Raw genomic sequence first — 23,706 nt, 5'->3', positions numbered from 1 at the left:
TGGTGTTGTCAGGTCTAAGGGACAAACTTGGTAGAACATTAGAATGTGGAAAAAACAGTTTTGCTGCCCTAAGATAGCAGTCTCAGTTGGGGTAAACAGAAGACTGACAAAAAACTTAGCAAGAAGATTCTAGAAATGAGAGCCACAGAAGGGATGATAATATTTGAGCATAAGCTCTGCACAAACCATTGACCGCTAGTCTATGCAGCCACTAGTAAGCCAGGCTAAAAAGTAATAATAATATGAAAAAGAAGAAGAAAGAGGAGGAGGAGGAGGAGGAGGAGGAGGAGAAAGACGAGGAGGAGGAGAGGAAAAGAGGAAAAATCACCCTGAGCAGAGACATCAGCAACTATACATCATGAAGAAGACACATTCTGAAGTTCCAGTCTAGGTAAAAAAAATAAGAAATATAAAACAGAATACAGATATATTATGTGCATTATGCCATATAAAATTTCAAGTTTTCAATGGAATGAAGGTGATTCAAATGATAAGACATGCAAGGAAATAGAAAAATGTGACCCATACTGAAGAATAAATGCAGACAGTAGAAACTGATTCTGTAAAGACATGGATATTGGATTGAGTAGTCAAAGACCTCAAAGAAGTTATTATAATACACTTAAAGAATTAAAGCAAATCATAAGGATAACAACTCAACAAATAGTGAATTTCAACAGAGGAAAAAAAACTGCAAAGAAAACCAAATGGGAATTCTAGGGTTAAAAAGAACAAAAACAAAAGTGAAAAATTCAGAAACTGACTCAGCAGTAGACATGATATTGCAGAAGAAAAATCAGTGTACTTGTAAGATGATCAATAGAAATTAGTTCATAAAACAGAGACAACAGATTAAAGTAAAATCAACAAAGCCTCAGTGACCATGTAACAATCTGAAGCATTACATCACAGATGTAATGAGAGTCCTAGAAGGACAGGAAACAGACAAAGGGACTGAAGAAAAGATTGGAATTAACCATGACTAAAAACTTCCTAAATTTGATTTTGAAATCACATCATTACAAATAATTTCTGTAAACTCTCTGACCCTTGAGGAAGTGGAAAATAACTCTTTATGCCTTAAGTGCCCACTACCTATAGCGACTTTCTTTCAAAGTGTGGAAAGGAAGGGGGAAAAAGAAACTTTATGGTGAAGAAACTTTGCAAACATTACCTAAAGCCAGGTCATCAAGGTTAATATCAACAGTAGTAAACCATATTGATAATCTATACCTTTAATATGACGTGATAAAAATGATAATTTATCTCTGTGATCTTTTTCCTCAAGATACGTTATTCCAGTCAAATCATGGGGAAACATCAGACAAATCTCAGTTGAAGGACATTTTGCAAAAGAGCTGATCAGTAACTTGAAAATGTCAGAGATCAAAAATAAGAAAAGCCTAAGAAATTGTTAAACCAAGAGGCCCAAAGGAGACAGGACTACTAAATGTAGATATCTTGAATGGGACCTTGAGATAACCAAAGAACATTAAAGAAACACTGAGGAAATTTAAATAAAATTTGGACCTTAGTTAATAATAATGTGTCAATATTGGCTCATTATCTGTGACAAATGCACCATACCTCTATAAGATTCTAATAATAAGGAATACTGAGTGTGGACTGTAGGCAAAGAAAAATTGTTCCTTTATCCTTCAGGGTCTTCCAACTGGACTAATAATTAAATTTAAATGAGACAGATTAACAGAAGAAAAAAACCCAGTGCTTTATTTTGTGCACACAGAGGTTCAATAATGAAAATGAGACCTAAGGAAATGAACAAGGTAGGGAGTTTTTAGACAATGAGACAATAAATTTTTGAGAAATGGACAGGATAAAGCAAATAGGTGTTTGGGAGCTTTAATTAGTAGGGAATTTTAGGCATAATTTAAGCTGAGATAGTAGATTTGAAAAAAAATAAGGCTTGTTTTCACAGCTTTCTTGGCTTTAAAGTTTCTACCTCTGGTGATAAGGATCTCTTTTTTACTTATTAGGACATGCGGTGTATTTTTCATATGAGAGTTTTCTATTTCCTGTTTTCACAGGGATAGAGGAATCTCTGAGTGTTCTTGCATTGATGGTTTCTTAAGTAACTTTTATTTACAATAATATGTCAAGGTTGCACATTTTGGAGCGGCCTGCCCTTGACCTCTATAGGGCTATTTGAAAATTCTCTGTACTATCTTCCCCAATTTTTTTTTTCAAGCTAAAATTCATCTAAAGTTAAAAGTTCATTTTTAAATGGAGGAAAAAATTGACCTACAGGTCCAAGCATCTCAAAAACATAACACAAACACAGTGATCCACTTCATGACAATTATATTCAAACTGCTGAATGACAAAAGATAAGCTTTTGATAGCGGAAAAGAAAAAAAAGAAACTTTATTACGTACAATGGAACAGGAAGTGATTAACACCTATTAAAGGTTTTATATCCAGAAAAAGTATTTATCTTCATAAATTGTCTTCTGAAATTTAGATTAAAGTAGTATGATTGGTTAACTGAAAACACTCATATTACTTGTGCCAAGAAGAATGGAAAGACCATATATTCCTAATAATGAGCCTTAATCCCAAAGAAGTTTAGGAAGTTAAATATTCCCTTAATAAATCTTGCAAAACTTTGGTTTGTAATATGCTTTTTTCTTTATAAATTCTGCCCTCCTCACCAAATGTCTTCAACTAGATTGACATAAGGAATAAATGTACCTTAAAAATAAATAGTCACTCTTTTAAAATATTACTGCATTACATTTCTCCCAATTCAATACTATTTTGCAGTTCTTTTTCATCCAGACAAATATAGATAAAGGAAAAGTAGAAATCAATTAACCCAGCTTGTATTGTGCAGACAATAGAGAATCATTAGGTTCTTTAGAATAAAAAATGATAAGATAAGAGGTACTATGGAGAGATTAATCTAATAGTCTATGTGTATGGGATAAATTAATGAGAATCAGTTAATATATATCTGTTAAGAAGTAATTTTGTGACAATACTAGAATGACCTGATCTCTACAGACAGATAGAATTATAAGGAATAACAGATGTTTTAACTGGATTCAAAAAATGGGGTAAAGAATGTTTAGAACAAAATTAAAAAGAGAATGAGTGATAGGAAAAGCAGGAAACAGGGTACAGATATTAGTATGCAAAATTCTCCATGATCTGATCCCAAATAACCTCTCTTGCCCTGTACTTACTCTCCCTTACTCAAATCTGGTGCTCCTGCCAAACAGAATTATGTGCTGTGTTCTAATTATGTCATGAACTTGTCATCTCTAAGGACATTTACTTGAGACATTCACTACACTTTTCAGTACACAGTACTGCTATGTTCAACTGGGTGATTCATTCTTTTAGTAACATTAAATAGGTATTTATTAAGTTACTACTTGAAGGAACAGTACTATATTCTGTGTCTGACAGCTTAGTAGGGAAGTACTGGTAAAAAAAAATGGTTTTAGTAGAACATGGCCAGTGAATCATAAAGGTATGTAAAAGCCCAGTGCAAAGGCTCCATTGCTATTAGGTGGGCAAAGACCAGTGAGCCTGGAGACAAAGTAAAAGAATAAGGAGAGCTTGCTTCAATGAAAATAAGTTAGATTTTACCCCTCAAGGTCCATTTTACTAAATTTGACTGATAACAAATATCACGAAGGCTACTTAAGGAGAGTATGTCTTTTGGGCGCCAGGTGGTTCGGTTAGTTAAGCGTCCCATTTCAGCTCATGTCATGATCTCACCATTTGTGGGTTTGAGGCCTTCATCGGGCTGCCTGCACTCAGCACAGAACTTGCTTTGGATCCTCTGTGTTCCTCTCTCCCCACTCCTGCCCTGCCCCACTCTTCTCTCTCTCTCTCTCTCTCTCTCTCTCTCTTCCCCTCTCTCAAAAATAAATAAACATTAAAAAAAAAGAGTATGGTCTCATAGAGATTCTGTGTTGATGAGCCTTTGAAGAATTTTAAACTAGGAAAATTACATAATCAAGTTCAGATGTCAGAAGCTTTTTTGGAGATATATAGAAAGAATTGAGGGGGTGTTGACTTTAGCAGCAGATGGAATACTTGAGAAAAGTAATTTAGACGTCTAGAATTGTAGGACTGAAGATAAAAGGTGAAGATTTTTACAAAATATGAGAGGTTATTTGAATGATACGAGCTCATTGAGAATTTCATTGATCATCTTTAGACAGAAGGGATCTCTCTCATGAAACCTTGCATCTTGTTTATGAGGCTTAAAACACACTGCTAGAGATGATCCTTATTTGTGTACATTTTGCACGACTGATATCTTTCAGACACACGTGCACATACACACACATGCACACACACATGCACGTCTCTGTGCTTGTGTACAAACATGCTTATATGTATTAGTTTGTAATTACTTTGTGGCTGTGAGATCAGACATATCGAGAAATTGTGTTGTATCAAGATGTTGCTCAGCTACTACTCACTGAATACTTGAATTAACTGAACTTACATGATTATAAGGTACCTATTAAAAGAAAACTTTGATTGAGGGTAGGTCTATGTAATAGGCTAGAATTCTGCTTCAGGGTTTTGGCTGAGTCACTACTCTTTTTTAACCATTTTACCCTTTCTTCCCAAGTATAAAATGGGAATAATAATGGTTACCTGCCTCAAAGGGTGTTGTGAGGACTAGCTAGTTGACAGTTTTAAACTATTTTGAAGATGGAATGTACTATAAATGCTCCAAGGAAAGTTTTTAAAAGCACAATGGAATAAAACCCTTGAACCATGGCATTAAGAAAGTTAGTATGTCTTTTAGGCTGGCAATCTTCAACCGATAAAGAATTCTATGGGAAATTAACTCCACAACATTCTTTATTTTCTTGCCTCTTTTCTACTTTCTTTTGTAGCTAATATCTGGCTAGTGACTCAATTCAATAGGAAAGTTCCAGTTATGCCATATTTTGAAATAGATGTTACTCATAAAGAAAGAAATGCAATGAAGATTATAAAATGGTCATTAATCACACTGGAAAATGTAGTCTCTTCAATATAGCACTGTATTCAGAATTCACCAGAACTCTTTTAAAATTCACTTCATCATTAGGAATTCAAAGATATTTTGAAGTTGCCTAGAAGCAAATGTTCATTTCTGTGTGGAAATATACTTTAATAATTTTCCTAAAACATAAATATCAGAACTAGGTCAGAACTTCATTTTTCAAAACAATTGCTTGTTTTCTTCCAAATGCCAAATGACATATTCAAAACTCTGAAAAAGAAATTATTTCCTCTAGTCGTTCTTATTAAGAATATTTACGTATTTACATACCCTAGTTAAAAACAAAAATCCTCATGCATAGAGGCTAGAGCAGAAGAACTGTACATTGGGCAATTTTTGTGCTAAAGAAATGTTTATAAATGAAACAAAATAACCAAGTTCATGTGTGCTTTAACAAAGCTGAGATGCATCCTCACCACTCTAGAAACAAGCAAACCAAAACTCTTAAGATTAACGACAGGAACAAAACCCCCAACTTCCTATGACATATCATTTAGCCTTGTGAAAGGAAGATATCCTCCTGTTTGCATTAACGACAGGAACAAAACCCCCAACTTCCTATGACATATCATTTAGCCTTGTGAAAGGAAGATATCCTCCTGTTTGCAACAACGTGGGTCCACCACAAGAGTGTTAAGCTAAGTGAAATAGGCCAGAGAAAGACAAATACCACATCGTACCCCTTATATATGGAATCTAGAAAGAAAAAAAAATCAAAGTCACAGAAACAGAGAGTAGAAAAGTGGCTGCCAGAGACTGGGTGGGGCGCAGTGGGGGGAAATTTGGAAAGGTTAGTAAAAGGGTACACTTTCAACTATAAGGTGAATAAGGTCTGAGGATCTAATGTATTACATGGTGACTATAGTTGGTAACACTGTATTGTATAATTGAAATTTGCCAAGACAGTAGAATGGAAGTGTTCTCTCTCACAAAAACAAACATAAATACCTGAGGTGATGGAGGCATAATTAACTCGATGGAGCGATTCCTTTCACAATGTATACATATAGTAAATAATCATGATGTACTTATTAAATATCTTACAATTTTGTCAAGTATACCTTGTAGGGTGAAAGGCCAAAATGTGCTGCCCTGAGTATGCCTCAAAATGTGCCACCTTGGCATATTGATTATTTTAAATAAAAGTTGCTTAAGAGACAGCCTGTGTAAGGACACTAAGACCCCCATCCATCCCCCTGAAAGCAGGAAATAAACTCCGTTTGTGAAAGGTATTTCTCCTGTACCGTGAGATACATGTACAGAGACATCCTTGTCCCCAGAGATAGGAAATTCAGGGCCAGAAGGCCTTATAAACAACCCTTACTTTTTACTAATTTTCTATCCCAGCCCAAATTCTGTTTAGAATTCCTTGCTTTGGGGCACTTGGGTGGCTAAGTTGGTTAAGCTTCCAACTCATGGTTTCGGCTCAGGTCATGATCTCATGGTTTGTGAGTTCGATCCCTGCATCCGGCTCCACACTGCTGGTGCAGAGCCTGCTTGGGATTTCTCTCTCTCTCTCTCTCTCTCTCTCTCTCTCTCTCTCCTCTCTCTCTCTCTCTCAATAAATAAACTTAAAAAAAAAAGAATCCCTTGCTAATCGAAGCTCACAAAGTTGAGTTATATTTTCCCTGTCAATTCCTCACAGATTTATTGTATCTTTGTCTAAAAACTATAAAGCTGCCTGACTTAGTAATTTCTTTAATACTCAATTTCATTATTGGGTTTCTGTGCTCATGTAATAACTAATTGTGATTTTTTTTCCCTCATGTTAATCTGTCTCATGTAAATTTAATTATTAGTCCAGCTGGAAGACTTTGAAGGGCCAAGAAAGAATTTTTCCTTTTCTTCAACCTCAATAAAACTAAAAAAAAAAAAAAAAAAAAAAGCAAGTTGAAAGTCAAAGAACTGAAGAAACCTACATTCTGCAAGTGGAGGACAGTGAGGATATACAAAGAAGCAATGGGATAACTATAATAGACTTGAGTTAGGTAAACTAGATGCAGAATTTAGAGAATTAGATAAATAGACTGCAAGGTTACTGAGCATGTCTGTGTTATTCACCACCGTATTTCCAGCCCCTGTAATGGTTTCACCCTATAGTAGGAACTCAATCAATATTTGTTGAGTCAATAAATAAAGAAATATGAATTTGTACTTTGAAGTGGTAAGCAGTGTAGATCAATTGTAGCTCCTTAAGCAGCAGAGTGGCAGAATGAAATGTGTTTAGAAAGGTTATTTTGGCAGTGGTTATATGAGGTGACACCAGAGGAATAATCACATGGCACCGTTGACGGAACCATTTCTATGGGAGTTTGCTTGACTCAGCCATGTTTTGAACATCTCATCATCTATGCTTTCAAATGCAAGAAAATTCCAACATTACGGATACTATCAATTGAATCAATCTGACATTTATGCTTTACGATATCTTGCTGAGCTATCACAGGATTTGCATTATACATAAGCAGTGAACCAAGAAGGAAAGGCTTTGTATCCACTACATTTGGCAGCAAAGCTATATAAAACAAAGCTCTTCTACATTTGTATTAAAGTTGACATCAGTGTGCCTGTGCCTACAGAAAATGGAAGGCCAAAAAAGAAAAGGTATTTGCTCTTGAATTTTATTTTATTTATTTATTTTTCACTGTTTCTAGTTTTGTTTTTTCTTTTTTGTTTTTTAATGACAGATACAGAAAGATAATACAGGACCTCTTTCCAGAGTTCACAACCTAGATAAGAAAGCAAGAGCTATCACTTAATGGAGGCAAATTATTCCAGGAGATAAATGCCCATGAAGGTGCTTTTCAAAATACAAGTCCTTATACAGATGCTTAACTAAACGCTGACTTTGAGGTGTTTCCATTATATCTGAAAGGGCTTTGAGAAATACAAAATCTTGTGATTGGGTAAAACCAGTGGTCCAGCTAGCCAAAGGTCCTTTCCGGTGGCACCAATAACCACTGGGAAAGCAGAGGTAACTGCCAAATAATTTTTAACCCATGAATTTATCCAAAGTTTGAAAATACTGTGGGAAATCTTAGGAATCCCAGCAATCAGTGAATGGGTCATCCATATACCCAGTAGACGTGCATGTGCTATGCACGGCCACTCAAAATGCCTCTCACAGTAGCAGCACTTGAGAAGTCAACAATCTCCTGGCATCTGGTTTTGCCCTGCCCTCCCCTATCTTCAATCACCGGTGTCAAAGGACACATATCAGTAGTTGGAAAGCATTAAACTCTGATAGTAAAGCAAAAATCAGAGGTAAAGGCAAATGTTTAACCAGTCACATTCAAACACAAGCTAGTGAATGAAAAATTTTAGGTTCAAAGGGCCAAATACTCTGCATTCTGGAGAAACCTCCATTTAAGTTTCTCATTCTGGTGAGTATGTTCACATTGCACTTTGCTGCCACAAACTGAATGGGTGTACATTTTTGGTGTGGATTTATCACTTGAAGATTTGAATTAGGAGACAGAAAGAAAATATTTTGTATTCATGAATTTTTAAAATATCCATCCAAGGGGGCACCTGGGTGGCTCAGTCAGTTGAGCGTCTGACTTCATCTCATGGTTCCTGAGCTCGAGCCAAGAACTGGGATCTCTACTGACAGCTCAGAGCCTGGAGCCTGCTTCAGATTCTTTGTCTCCATCTCTCTCTGCCCTTCCCCTCTTTTCTCTCTCTCTCTTTCTCTCTCTCTCAAAAATAAATAAACATTAAAAAAATAAAAATACCCATCCATGGGAAAGGAGCCAAGGGTTAGTTTCTTATGGTGGGCGGTTGGGGGGTGGAATGTTCTCATGGAGATACTATAAAGCTATGTCAGTTCATTTCCGGTTCTTTAATAGATTCTGTGGTGCAGCTGTTGTCTTGTTCAGGTTCAGGAAGCTCATTCAGAAGTATTGCAACGTCCCCATGTGGCAGCTTGTCTGTTGCCAAGCATCGTCAATCAAATCCAAGACCCCTCCATCTCTCTGGACCTCACTGTCCATTCTCCTAAAGCTTTAATCTTGTTAAATTAGTGCCAGATCCAGTGTTGCACTCTGCTCTTGAATTTTAATCTAAAAACAAAATGAACATAAATAAAACCAAGACAAATGACAAAAATAATAAAACATAAATATTCTTCACTTTTATTATAAATATGCTTGTCCACATAGAGCCTAATTTTGAAAACATCAAGAAGCAAGAGGCTTAATTTTCAAATATTTGTTTTGGCAATGAAGAAAAAGTCAATATGGGGAGGCCTGGGTGGCTGTCGGTTAAGCGTCTGACTTCGACTCAGGTCATAATCTCGACGTTCATGAGTCTGAGCCCCAAATCGGGTTCTCTGCTGTCATTGTGGACCCTGCTTCAGATCCTCTGTCTCCCTGTCTCTTTGTTCCTCCCTTGCTTGTGCACGTGCTCTCGCTCTCTCGCTCTCTCAAAATTAAACACACATTAAAATTAAAAAAAAGGAAAGAATTACTTTCTACTTATTCTAGTTTTATCTCATTTTCCTATTTAATGAAAAATAGTTTTGGAGTTGTGATACTCCAGATGTCCTGAATTTATCATCGTTATTACGAGTAATACTATTGTGAATGTTATTATTATATTAGTAATTATTTTTGTCACTATGATCATGTAAAATATATATGTTATAAAATGTTAATAATAATGCATTCCATTAACATTTGTATTGGGCTTTATTTTCACATACATTATTTCATTTTTCACAAAATGCATGATCTTAGCATGGGCTTTGCCTGTCTGTGCCCACATATCACCCTGCTTTAACCCTTTCCGTTGTATGGTAGAAATGAACTTTTTTCTATCTTAGGTCAGGTTTCTTCGAAATAGACTCTGAGAGAGAGAGACATGTGCTTAGGAGTTTAGGAGCTGAAAAGAAGTGAAGGAAGGAAAGGTTTAGTCAGAAGAAGTTGAATAAGGATACATAAGCACCATAAGCCACCATAAGCAAAGTGTTTGGATGGTGTACATTTTATTATCGTTCTTTTATATCAGGGAATCTGCTAATCAGAAATACTAGCTGACTCCAGGTCACCCAGTCATTATAGAACTAGAGTCTTTCTTGTCCTATTTATTTTCATCCACCATACTGCTATGCTTCTAGCTGCTTTGCTTTCACTAGGGACGTCTTTCTTTAATCTCTGGACAAAATTAAAATTTATCAATGAAATATTGAACGTGTCCAAATTCATTATTGACCTTATTGAGAATAACACATTTGTCTAAGCTTACAGGATGGAATTCTACTTTATTTTCAACTTGGTTACAGAAGATCTATATTCGATAACTTAATTATCATGCATAAATAGATATAGTGTACTACAGCCCGATCATTTTTCTCACTTTTGCAATAAAAGGAAATTTTAGAAGCCAAAAGGATCAACTGCATAATTTTTAAGAGTTTTTCTGGAGCCCATGTTTTTAATCTACCTATCTCTCTAAGCCTTTGCATAGATACTCTGTGCTTTCCTAACCAATAATAAATTCAGCAAGTTAATGTTCAATAAATAATGTGCTACTCTATAGAGAAGCTCTTTCCCTCCCTCTTTTTCCATCTGAGTAATTAATACTGTTACCCAATATTAGCTCCTAACACAAGGATTTCAAAAGGTATTGTCTGCTATAGAATAGAATTGTCACTTTTAAGTATTGGAGTTGAATCACTATATGGTAGTAAAATATGACAAAAAATTAGCTTCTACCTAAGTAATAAACTTCCTTTCCCTGAAATAACAAAAATAACATAAACATCTTGAGCTAAATTATTAAATTATCATAGAGTTATGTCTGAGAGAGGAGAAAATCATTCTAAAAGTATGAAAGTACTCTAGCAAGAATTGACTAAAACCTCATTAAAGTAATTAACATAATTAAGAAAAAGTATATTTCTTTAAGGAGGACTCTACTTGAATCTGGAAACATCAGGAAGTCATATTATGCACATTCTTATTTAAGCACCAAGATACTTGCTGTCTTAATAAGCAGGAAAATCCTTATTTTGGATGTGAATGAATCAGGTTGTCTTAGAATGACGCTTTTACCCACTCAGATCACAGTGACTTTCCTTTTTTCTGATTCTGTGCTTACCAAACACATTTCTGATTGTAATTTGACTTTTAGACTAGCACATGTACAGATAGCATCTTAGTCATATTTGGGCCTTTAGTATAGCTTGCTCAAGGAGAGAAAATGTGCTGATCTACCTTTGAGTTCAGGCATTAAACATCTGTCTCTGGGGGCTTGGTTAATATGAGCCAGCTCTCACGAGACAAGTCTATTCTTAGTGTGTTGATACATCCAATCCTTATGTTTGCCAAGGCTAAGGAACTGACTACAGGCAGCTGCAGTGAACACTCAGAAATGATGAGGACAGATGAGGCATCCTGGAGAGAGCCAACGCCTTTCTTGCTACTCATGTGCCCAAGGCAACTTTTATTTTAACTTCAGTATCGAGCATTTACTATGTATTCAAAATCATGATAATAGCTCTTGAGAATTCACAGTTAGAAAACTTGAAGCTTTTCCAAGGAACTGAAAAACTCATTTATGAAATAATTTTATTCTTGTTCTGATAAAGGCAATAAGTGAGAATTCTAAGTATGAAGGACCACACTGTGTTAAAATTACAATATCATCATGACAGGAAAAGCATTCCAATTCCTTTATTTTACATCCATATGTGGAAAGAAAGCTTTTCCCATTTTATTTCCCTACATTGTCCAGAGTCATTATTTTAAATCATATTTGCTAAGTCCGATGTTCAAAAAACCTTTAAAATGGCCTCTTCTGTTCCACTAGAACAAAATGCATTATCTTAACATGGGCTTTGCCTAACTGTCTGTGTCCACGTAAGAAACTGCTCTAACCCTTTCTGTCATATGGTAAAAATGAACTTTTTCCTATCTTGGGTCAGGTTTCTTGGAAATAGACTCTGAGAGAGAGAGAGATACATGTGCTTAGGAGTTTTATTGAAGCTGAAAGGAAGTGAAGGAAACAAAGTTCTAGGCAGAAGTTGAACAAGGATACATTTAAAAACAAAGCCCAAGTTTGTCCCGGTGGGCACTCTAGAGCTTGAAAGGCCTTTCAGAGTGTTACTAAACTGTGACAAGAGGCACGAACCTGCACTTCCATCCTGAAGGGGAAATCTAGATAGTGCCTCACAGCATCTACTCTGGCTTTTCTGAACAGATGAACATCTTTCCCTACAGAGGAGTTTTTCACATGTTTTTCTGTTCCTCTTGTCTGGAATGCTCTCTTCCTTCACCACCCTGCTACTGTTGTCTGAAAGTTTTGGGTTATTTGTCAAGTCATTTAAAATGTTATAAATTTCTGGGGCACTTGAGTGGCTCAGTTGGTTAAGTGTCCAACTTTGGTTCAGGTCATGATCTCACAGTTTGTGAGTTTAAGCCCTGCGTTGGTCTCCAGGCTGACATCTTGAAGCGTGGAGCCTGCTTCAGATTCTGTGTACCCCTCTCTCTCTCTGCCCCTCCCCTATTTTCACTCTGCCTCTCTCTCAATAATAGACATTTAAAATTTTTTTTAAAAGTTATAAATTCTTCAGAAAGATTTTCTCTGATCTGTGAGTCTAAAGTACATTTTTCTTTTAAGCCCTATCATAGTAACCTATAATTTTTATGTAAAATATTTTTATATAAAATTAATGAAGTACATAATTATATTCACTTAAAAGTATTTATTTGTCACTGAGGATATATGCTAACTATGTAGATGTGACAGAAGCTATACTCTTCAAGATAACAGTATAATACAAATGAAGAACAGCAATACTAAACAGAAAGACCACACAAAAATATAATTATGTACTTTATTAATTTTATACACTTTGGTGAAAATGTAAATTGTTTTAACCACAATGGAAAACAGTATGGAAGTCCCTCAAAATAATAAAAATGGAATGAAATAATAACAATACGTAACAGCAATTCCACTTTTGGATATATGTCTGAAGAAAACAGAGTCGTTTTGTTGAAGAGATATCTGCACTCCCCTGTTCACTGCAGCATTATTCACAATAGCCAAGGTATGGCAGCAACCTAAGTGTTTGAATGGATATATGTATAAAGAAAATTTAATATATAGACAAAATATTATTCAACATTAAAAAAAAAATACATCCTACCTTCTGCATCGCAGGAATGAATCTGGAGGATATTACGTTAAGTGAAATAATCCAGAAAAGATAAATAGTACATGGTATCACCTATATGTGGAATCCAAAAACACAGACAAAAAATTGAACTCATAGAGCAGAAAAGTTGTTGCCAGGGACTGGGAGTGGGAGAAATAAAGAGAGTTTGCTGAAAAGGCACAAACTTTCAGCTATAAGATGAATAAGATCTGAGGATCTAATGAATAACATGGTAACTGTAGTCGATAACAAAATATTGAAATCTAAAATTTACTAAGAGAGTAGAACTTAAATATTTTCACTAAAAAAAAGGAAATATACAAGTTGATGAATATGCTAATTAACTTAGTGGGAGGAATCTTTTCATATATATATATTAGAAATATATATTTTTATTATGTATATATACATATATATACACACACACATAAATCACCACATGTACCCTTTAAATACCTTATAATTTTACCTGTCAATTACTTCTCAGTAAAGTTAGAAAAAAATAAAGGCTTACAAATGAGAAATGGGAAAAAAAGGAAAAAAAATGATATGGTAACATGCATCATGAGAAGGATATGAAGCATATAATAAATTGAGATGGGATAAATTAGTCAAGTCATCAGTGTAAAAGTCATCTGCAACCAGGAAATGTCTGCATATTCTCCTTGTGTCCTCTGGATATCTTCTGTTATTTCACACTTGCACTGTGGATTCTGAGATTAATTGACAATCTTTATTATTGACTTCATCCCTTATAATCTAATAAATAACATATTCTAAATTGTCTAAATACTGAGTAAAGGAAAAGTGGGAATCAAAATAAGAAAATACCAATTGTCATATGGTAGCTCGCTTTAATAAATGAGAAAATGGGGGTGTAGAAGATGGTATTTTTCTTTAATATTAGTTTCTAACAGAGACTCCTAATGTTTAATTGAGAGGTTCTGAACTTTACTCCATTTCCAAATGACCTCACCTTAACAATATCCCTGTTTATTTCAAAAGCGTTTCCCAATGGAAAAACTGAATTACAGATAGGAAATGTGCTTTAACTAACATTACTTTAGAATACTCTGCCTATAATCATGAAAGTGATTGATGCTCTTCAAGCCTCCAAGAACAAAGGAACCGTATTAGTTTCAAAGTAGGGATATGTTAAAATGTCTGTATTTCCCAAGGCAATCTACAGATTTGCACAGAGCTAGAACAAACAATCCTAAGATGTGTATGGAACCATAAAAGACTCTAAATAGTCAAAGCAATCCTACAAAAGAAAAGCACTGGAGGGCATTATGCTAAGTGAAATAAGTCAATCAGAGAAAGACAGATATCATACATTTTCGCTCATATGTGGAACTTGAGAAACTTAACAGAAGACCATGGGGTAAGGAAGGGGAAAATATGGTTACAGAGAGGGAGGGAGGCAAACCATAAGAGATTCTTAAATATGGAGAACAAACAGAGTTGATGGGGAAGGGGGGGAGGGGAAAATGGGTCATGGGCATTGAAAAGGGCACTCGTTGGGATGAACACCTGGTGTTGTATGTAAGCGATGAATCATGGGAATCTACCCCTGAAACCAAGAGCACGCTGTATACACTGTATGTTAGCTAACTTGACAATAAATTATATTAAAAAGAAATAAAGAAATAAAAGTGAGACTAGGGCATCACAATTCCAGAACTCAAGTCTTATTATAAACTGTAGTCAAGACACAATGGTACTGTCAAAACAGATTCATAGATCAATGGAACAGAATAGAAAACTCAGACCCACAACCATATGGTCAACTAATCTTCAACAAAGCAGGAAAGAGCGTCCAATGGAAAAAAGACAGTCTCTTCAAGAAGTTGTGCTGGGAAAACTGGATGGCAACATGCAGAAGACTGAAACTGGACCATTTTCTTACACCATCCACAAAAATAAATTCAAAATTGTTGAAAGACCTAAATGTGAGACTTGAAACAATCAAAATTCTGGAGGAAAACATAGGTAGCGACCTTGGGCATAGCAAATTCCTACTAGACATGTCTCTGGAGGCATGGGAAACAAAAGCATAAATGAACTATTGGGACCTCATCAAAATAAAAAGCTTCTGCACAGTGAAGGAAACGCTCACCAAAACTAAAAGGCAAACAAGTGAATAAGATATTTGCAAATGACATATCAGATAAAGAGTTAGTATCCAAAATCTATAAAGAATTGATCAAACTCAACACTCAAAAAACAAATAAGCCAGTAAAGAAATTGGCAGAAGACATGAATAGACACTTTTCCCAAGAAGACATCCAGATGGCTAACACACACATGAAAAGATATATAGCATTACTCGACATCAGGGAAATACAAATCAAACCCATGATGAAATCCCACCTCACACCTGTCAAAATGGCTAAAATTAAAAACTCAGGAAACAACAGATGTTGGCAAAGATCCAGAAAAGGGGAACACTTTTGCACTTCTGGTGGGAATGCAAACTGGCACAGCTACTCTAGAAAAACAGTATAGAGGTTAAAAAGTTAAAAAGTTAAAAAAAAGTTAAAAAGAGAATTACCCCACAACACACCAATTGCACTACTAGGTATTTACTCAAAAGATACAAAAATGCTGATTTGAAGCAGTTCATGGACCTTGGTGTTTATAGCAACATTATCAACAAAAGCAAAAGTATGGAAAGAGCCCAAATGTCCATCAACTAATGAATGAGTAAAGAAGTGGAATATATATACAATGCAATACTACTCAACCACCAAAAGGAATGGAATCTTGCCATGTGCAATGACATGGATGGAACTAGAATGTATTATGCTAAGCTGAGTAAGTCAGTTATAGAAAGACAAATACCATATGATTTCACTCAAATGTGGAATTTAAGAAACAAAACAGATGAACATATGGGAAGGTGGTAAAAAAAAAAAAAAAAGAGAAATAGATGGAAACAAACCATAGGAGACTCTTTATGACAGAGAACAAACTGAGGTTTGATGGAGGGAGGTGGATGGGGGTCGGGTTAAGTGGCTGATAGGTATTAAGGAGGGCACTTGTTGCGTTGAGCACTGGGTGTTATATGTAAGTTATGAATCAATAAATTCTACTTCTGAAAACAAGATTACACTATAGGCTAACTAGAATTTAATTTTTTTTTTTTTTTAGTGTTTACTTATTTTTGAGAGAGAGAGAGAGAGAGAGAGAGAGAGAGAGAGGGTGGGGGCAGAGATTGGGAGACACCGAAACCAAAGCAGGCTCCAGGCTCTGAGCTGTCAGCACAGACCCTGATGTAGGGCTTGAACTCATGAACCTCAAGATCATGACCTGAGCTGAAGTCAGCCGCCTAACCAACTGAGCCACCCAGGCGCCCCATAGGCTAACTAGAATTTAAATAAAAATTTGAAAAAAAAAAGTAGGGATAAAAATAATGCAATGTTATTAAGAGGGAAAAGGGTATTTCTGATTTTTTACACAAATTTGTAAAACAGTGTAAAGCCCAGTTTGGGGGCCAGAGTAGATGAACTGAGATGTGTCCACTCAAACAACAAGACAGGAAAAAAAATTCCTTTCCTCTACATTTTGTTTTATTTAGGTCCTCAGTGGACTGGATGATGCCCAGTCACATTGGGGGGCAAGCTACTTTGCAGATCTACTGATTGAAATGCTGATCTTATCCAGAAATAACCTTACAGTTACACTCAGAAATAATGTTTAACTTGGACATCTTGTAGCCTGTCAAGTTGACACATAAAACTTACCATCACAGCTATATAGCCATCAAAATTATTAATTAAATATATAAAGAGACTTTATTTATCTAATATGCATATCCTCATTCAGATATTCAGAAATTTAAGCTAAATGTAAGTTATTTCTCACCTTGTAAATTTTTTGCCTCAGTTAATTCTGGACATTAGTCTTTTTGACATGATTCATACACAAATAATCCTTTCTATTTAAATTGGGCATTAGCTTGGGGACCTGAGTGGCTCAGTTGGTTAAGTGTCCGACTTCCGCTTAGGTCATGATCTCCAGGTCTGTGAGTTCAAACCCTGCGACAGGCTCTGTGCAGAGCCTGCTTTGGATTCTGTGTCTCCCTCTCTTTCTGCCCCTCCCCCACTCACACTCTGTCTGTCTCTCTCTCTCTCTCTCAAAAAAATAAATAAACATTAAAAAAATTTTAATAAGTAAATAAATATTAGAGTGGGCATTGGCTATGTGCCTCATTCTAGAGTTTTCTTTTGAAAATCTGAATTTTTCAGAGAGAACCTGCCTGCCATACTTGACTCTGAAGTTTCTTTAAATTTTCTTCAAGCTGATTAATGTGATTAACTGAAAGCTATTTATCTTAAGTCATTCCAAAACTTTTGCCAATTATACTTTTTAAAACATCAGAATATTTTCCTTTAGAATTTTTGAAAATTTTGTTTTCTTTTAAACTCTAACTGATGAACATGTTTGTTCCTGCCAACTCATCTCTGCTTTGTTTGTGTTAACTCTACATTTTTTTCAAGATACTTATAAATTCCATTCCCAAGTCCTTCTTTTAAAAGAGGGAAATAATCCTTCTTCTTTCTCCTAAGAGAGTAGAAAATCCTTCTATATATAGAATGAAGGTTTTAATTATGTGGAAAGATACTTGAAAGAGAGGGATGAAATCAAGTGACTCTAGCCATAAAGTTAAAGTAAAAAGCAGAGCACTTGTGAATTGATTATTTTAATAAATCATTTCAATAAGCCACTAAATTCATAAGTAAAATACATCAATGCATTAATTAAATATTAATATAATTGAATTCTTAACATAGTCTTTATTGCATTCAAGGGTTAGGACAATTTCTATTTGTATTCATTTTTATTTTGTTTTACTTAAAATGTCTCTATGTGAATTTTTCTATGCAGATGAACTAATTGTATAATACTTTCTTTTAAAATTTTTTAATGGCAGTTACTTTTGGAAGATAGGACTTTTTATGTTTACAAAGTAAAATAGATGTTGAGAGAGATATAACATGTTAATAAAAAAGTAATCTAACTTGCCTTTTCATAGTTTGAATGTTTTTGCTTGGAACACTGATTTATAAAGTAATAGTCAGAAGTGTCATCTTAAATAAAGTGTTAACAACTAAATTTAACTTAAATTTAATTAAACTTAACTAAAGTGTTGCAATCATAACGTATATATTTGATACGAGAGCTTTACTTTAGAATCACAAGAAACTGAAAAATATGATAGCCTCTTATTTTGGTATATGCTGAACATGGATAAGAGTAATTGTGGCATATTAAAATCACAACTATATTTGTAAGCTCCGTTTCCAGAGAACACATGCATTACTTGGCAACATGTGAAATGTTAACTACAGGTTAATATTTCTCTTACATACTGCACTATTTTCTACTACGCACAACAAAATATTCTTCCTAAACATCAATGATGAAATCCTATTAACAAGTAATTGCTAAGCAACAAATGGACACAAATCTCATGACGTGTTGAATCTTCTAGTGTGGTAAAGAGAGCTAAAAAAAACAAACAAGCAAATAAATAAACGAAATACATTTGCAAATTAACATGGTGAAATAAAAAAGGGTTAGGCTGACGTAGATGATGTTTTCATAAAAAGTCTTCTCTAACTTGCTAGTATTTAAACTGACAATTGACGGGTGCCTGGGTGGCTCGGTAGGCTAAGCATCTGACTTCGGCCCAGGTCATGATCTCACGATTTGTAAGTTTGAGGCCCACATCAGGCTCTGTGCTGATAGCTCAGAGTCTGGAGCATGCTTCAAATGTCGCCCTCTCTCTCTGTCCCTCCCATGCTCACGCTCTGTCTCTCTCTCTCTCAAAATAATTAAACATCAAAAAAAAGTTTAAACTGACAACTGAATGACAGGAAAATACAAAGGAAAATTATAGCAGGCAAAGGGAACCACACATGGAACATTACTAGGCTGGAAAAAGGCAATGTGTATTCATATTCCATAGGCAGTCTGAAGGTGATAGCCGTTGTAGGGGAGGGATGCTCAGGGCAGATAACACTGCTGTTTCGAGGCAGCAGTGAGGGATTTTTATTTTATATAACAGTAACAGGAAGCCATTGAAGTGGGAGACGCAGAAATATGACCATGTCCAATTCTTATCTTGTTTGTTACAAAGGGAGAGATCTCTCACCTCAAGGAAACTATAGTTGAAAGATTCCCAGTCTTAGAGGAAGTATAAACTAAAACTCTCAAAAGCACCTCAGGAAATAAAGAATAAGCATTTAGAATATTAGAATACACTTTATCTTCAGAGCACCAAGAGCAAATGATTGTTCCCGTCACATAGGGTTTTTCTCTTTCCTACTACCTGTTCAAGCTCCAGAGCTGCCACATACAGCCTGTGAATGGGCAGAAAAGAGTGGAAGAACAAGCTATAGAAACAGGTCTATACTGAAGACAGGTCTATATTGTCATTTCAATTAGATGAGAATATTTTTGTTTTTTTAAGAAAATATTAGAGTGACACAATTTTCACTTACCTATGCGTGACAACGAAGCAATGGACCTATAATCGAGTTTATCCTGGGAAGTGCATAACTAGATACCGGAGAAAACAATGAAAGTCCTATTTGGACGTGCCTTATTGAGCCTATCTCTGTAAATAAACACTTCATTTGTAATGCTGAAAGGGCAGGAAGGAATTGGTCATTTCACAAACTGCAGTTTAAACAACTTTTTACAACATTTAAACATGAGCTGATTTTCTTTGAACCCTAGGTTTGCTGTGTTTGTAGAATGCGTCACATGAAGTCCACCAGGACGTAAGCCCCAAGACAGGCTTTGGCATTCTTTCTCACTTGCTGCACCTCCAGTGCACTGAAGAATACCTTGAATACCGTATGTGAGTCAATATTGAGTCAACCTGAGCAGACCACATAGGACTACCTCATTCCTATCATCCTCAGAAATTTTCAAAATGAAATCTTACCGTGTAGTTGAATTTGATGTTTAAAAATATAACTGAAATCTTTTAAAGACGATATTTATACAAATTCCCTTCTCAAATATTTCAAGGCAACATGATTATTGTAGCGAAGCAGAGAAAAACTGAATTTATTTAGATCTCTTCTGGGAAAAGTACTATTTATGATTTTATAGAACATGTCAACCTACAAAAGTCATAGTCCTATCTTTAATGATCTAAGAATTTGTCTAATGGGAAGTATTAATGCTGTCTTTAACTCATTGGTCAGGAATTCATTTCAGTATCTTGGAGAAAAGCACTTTGTATGATACTGTGGAATATGTAAACATGTTCAAGTCAGTCACACACTCAGGAGTCTAAGGATTTAATAGTAAAATTGGAGAGTTTGTGAGCATCTCTGGCAAATTGGTAAAGTAAGTCCATTGGATTGAGATTTCTCTGTAAGAATAAGTCTCTAAGCAGAGAAATCCAAGCAAATAAGCCAATTAAATAACAGTGCCTAATATCACAAGGAAGCAACTTGGTGACTGTTATTCACTACTGGGTATAGCCCAGGCCCAGGTTTGGTACGAGTGGTAAGTAAAATGGAAAAAGCCTTTTTACTAAACCTCTGTAAGTCACTGGTGCTGTGAGCAATACTTTGTGCTCAGGTGGAAGAATAAGGTTCTCAAGGGAGAAAGCTCTGCCTTTTCACTTCTGAGTCAAATAGACCGTGGCTTTTGTACAAAAAATACTAGTTTAATCGATACTGAAAGAATCCAGAACATCGGCATTAACAGAAGTGTTTAGTGCAGTTTGGCAATTGTTGAAAGATTCAGCATAGTCCAGAGGAAGCAAAAGGGATGACTGGAGAAAGTTATATATGACAGAAGTCACAGTATCTGTATATCTTGAGATATTGCTGTATTCCCAAAGTGTGGAAACCACACTTGACATTGACAGGAATATTCACTGGAAGAGGCCAAAGGGGGAGATTTCAGAAGAAAAATGGCCGAAAACATGTGATAGCTGCCGGGTATGTTTGAGAAATACCAAATATATTTAGATGGGGACTGCACAGGGATTGCTATGGTAGGTGGCTAAAAGAATAATTGAAATAACACGTTTCAGCTAAACTGATAGGTATATCACTTGGAATATACAATTTATTTATTCTGTATATATATTTTTTCTTCTTGATGCCCTTATCTCAATGAATGACACCATCAGCCACTGTATTCCCCATGTCAGAAAATTGCTAGTCACTATTAAGTTAAGATCTTCTCGCTCTTCACATCTGGTGCTAGAACCAATACTGTAGATTCTACCTACTAAAAAATTTTGGCAAATGCTCTCATTTAAGCCTTTGCTATTTCTCATATGAAGTACAACATAATTCTGAGTAGCGTTCCTGCCGCTAATGCTTTTCTCTACAATGCTCCAGTGAGATCATTGTAAAAAAACAGTTCTCATAATTTAAGTCCCCTCCTCAAATCCTTTAAGATCTTTCTAATAATTTCAACATAAATTTCAAATCCTCAACATATCATCAAATCTATTTCAAAAACTAGACCTTGCCTATCTTTTATAGAATGCCTCAACATGCATAATATTCTCAATATGCTTTACTCTTTCTTATTTAATAATTTATACAAACTGTTCACCTATGTTCAGTTATCAAGCATACACATGCCCGCATCCTTCAATTTTTTAGCTTAAATATCTCTATCTCTAAGAAAGTTCCATCTTTTTATCCCCATCCGTAATAATAACAAGACACTTTCAATTATAAGTAGAAACATTAACTAGTTTTAAAAAACAGATTGCGGCTGGAATCTGAGCTCAAGTTTTAAGAAACTTGTCTCTCTAATTTTTTGGCACAGCTCGCTTCAGCCTGGTTACTTCCATGAATTAATTTAGGGAATTAAAATTGTCATCAGAAGCTTCCTCCTCTGAACCTCTTGTCTTCTCTGGTCTGTTTGGTTTCATTCTTCTCCTAGCATGGGCAATACAGCTGCTGGCAAACCTACATTTACATCATCCTGGCTTAGTAATGTCAGTTCTTTCCCAGTGCCCGTGTCTCAATCACAATGCCAGGGAAGAGTCAGATAGGCCTGACAATCCCAGACCCAAATAGAATGTCCTTAGAGTTGAAGATGCTTCTTGGCACTCTTAAATTATTGGCTTACTCCTAGGTGGTAAAGCAATACAGTAACTGACAGTCTCCTAAGAACCATATGTGGTAGAGATGGACATATTTAAATAAATCAGAAGATTAGATGGATTAACATGCACATACAAAGTTACAATAGTCCAATAGCTCCTTTACCTCCAAAACTTAGGCTAGTCATAGCTCCTGTATGCTCTTGTGGTAGCTTACACACACCTTTATCATGGTGCATATCTCGTTGTACCATGTTTTTAAATTTGTCACACCCTCTGATAAATTCCTCAATGATAGATGATGATGACAGTGATGATGACAATGATGATGATGATGATGATGATTTTCTGTATTATCAATACTGTGTATGGACTGGCAAAAAATAGATATTGCATAAATGTTTGATAAATAAATGTCAATATCACAGCATCTGCACCATGGTTCTCTCTTAAATTGCACTTAATTGAGATTTGACTTTCCATTTGCCTTTTTGTCTTTTATTGAACAATGGAAAAGACTAATTTTGCACCTTTAAAATAATTTATTGTATGAATTACATATTACATTTAACATAATCAATTTCATCATATCTTTTTAATAATCTCAGGACACCAGGTTTGGAAAATATGAGTATTTCCATTTAATCTGCATGATGTATTGTATATTAGAAATAGGTTTTTTGTTTCTTTGTCGGTACCTATTTTGAATAACTTTAAAAAAGAACCCAAGACTAGCCAAAGCCACATCATTTTTTTTTATTATTATATGACAGGAAAAATGCTTGTGCATTTACAATTACTGAGTACATTTAAATCATTATTCATTTATGGAATAACATTAATTTCTGAATAGTGTGGCACCACATATGAATGATTCAAAACAAAGCAGAGTCTCTTCAAGTCTTTTAGGTCCTCATATCAACCTCCTATTCGCTGTTGCCACCCACAGATACTTCTCAATCTGAAGAAAAGCCATTATCAGTCAGATAACTAGATGAGACTTGTAAAAAAAAAAAACAAGACAATAAATTTAGTTAAAGAATTAAATCCTCAGAAGACAAAAAAAAAAGGATATATAACTATTTTGAAGCTATTAACTATGGAAATTCCAAAACACCTTTAAATTAATTTTAAAACAATAGTATTTTTCAGTTATTTTTCTCACTCAGAACAAATTCTATTTTTCATTTTTTAAATGTCTCCTTTATTTTAATGCAAACAAGCAACATATTGACAAAAAAGTTATTCTCAAAATATAAGGATATTTATTATCTATTAAATTAAAAAATGTTAAACATGCTCAATGTATTTTCTGGCTTAGAATGTAATCACTGATTCATCCACTTGTGTAATGTACATTTATTAAACAAGAATTGAGTTATACAGTTAAATGTTGAACTATTTAGTTGA

At 35.1% G+C, this 23,706-nt stretch overlaps 1 pseudogene; it reads right to left on the bottom strand.

Annotated features, from left to right (window-relative positions):
- Positions 1-8,805: 8,805 nt before the first annotated feature.
- Positions 8,806-9,156, bottom strand: LOC132684257 (anaphase-promoting complex subunit 13 pseudogene; annotated as a pseudogene).
- Between the last annotated feature and the right edge of the window lie 14,550 nt (positions 9,157-23,706).

This window comes from Panthera onca, chromosome C2 (genome assembly GCF_046562875.1).
Source record: "Panthera onca isolate mPanOnc1 chromosome C2, mPanOnc1 haplotype 2, whole genome shotgun sequence".
In the NCBI taxonomy this organism is placed as follows: domain Eukaryota; kingdom Metazoa; phylum Chordata; class Mammalia; order Carnivora; family Felidae; genus Panthera; species Panthera onca.
Note: the sequence above shows the minus strand (reverse complement) of the source record. Positions and strands in the feature narration are given on the sequence as shown.